The sequence below is a fragment of the Arachis stenosperma genome, chromosome 1, assembly GCF_014773155.1.
Source record: "Arachis stenosperma cultivar V10309 chromosome 1, arast.V10309.gnm1.PFL2, whole genome shotgun sequence".
In the NCBI taxonomy this organism is placed as follows: Eukaryota; Viridiplantae; Streptophyta; class Magnoliopsida; order Fabales; family Fabaceae; genus Arachis; species Arachis stenosperma.
In genome coordinates, this window is record NC_080377.1 from 83,429,200 (window position 1) to 83,429,863 (window position 664).

The following is a 664-nucleotide window of genomic DNA, read 5'->3' on the forward strand; positions in this document are numbered from 1 at the left end:
CCATTAAGATTCTGACTTGTTGAATGGGGTTGGTGAGAACTTCCCAACCTCTTCTTCGGATCTCATGTCGGATTTCTGGATACTAATTTTTCTTGAGCATGAAAGGGACCTCAAAGATCACCTTCTTCTTGGTCACAATTTCATAGAAGTGGTCTTGATGGACCTTTGAGATGAATCTCTCCATCTTCCATGACTCGGAGGTGGAAACTTTTGCCTTCCCTTTCTTCTTTCTAGAGGTTTCTTCGGCCTTAGGTGCCATAAATGGTTATGAAAAAACAAAAAGCAATGCTTTTACCACACCAAACTTAAAAGGTTTGCTTGTCCTTGAGCAAAAGAAGAAAGAAAGAAGGGGAAGAAGAAGAAAAATGTAGGAGATGGAGGGAGAAGTGAATTTGGCCAAGATGGTGGAAAGATGTATGTGTTGTGTGAATATGAAGGAGTAGTGAGGGGTTTATATAGGGGTGAGGGGTGGGATAGGATTCGTTCATTAGGGTTAGGTTTGGGAGGGAAAAGTATTTGAATTTGAAAGTGAGGTAGGTGGGGTTTTTGGGGAAGAGATACGGAGGTGATTAGTGAAGAGGTGATGGGGAAGAGTGAATGAGTTGATTGGTGAGGGGTATTTGGGGATGAATATTGTGGGAGGGTAGGTGGAAATCCTGTGGGG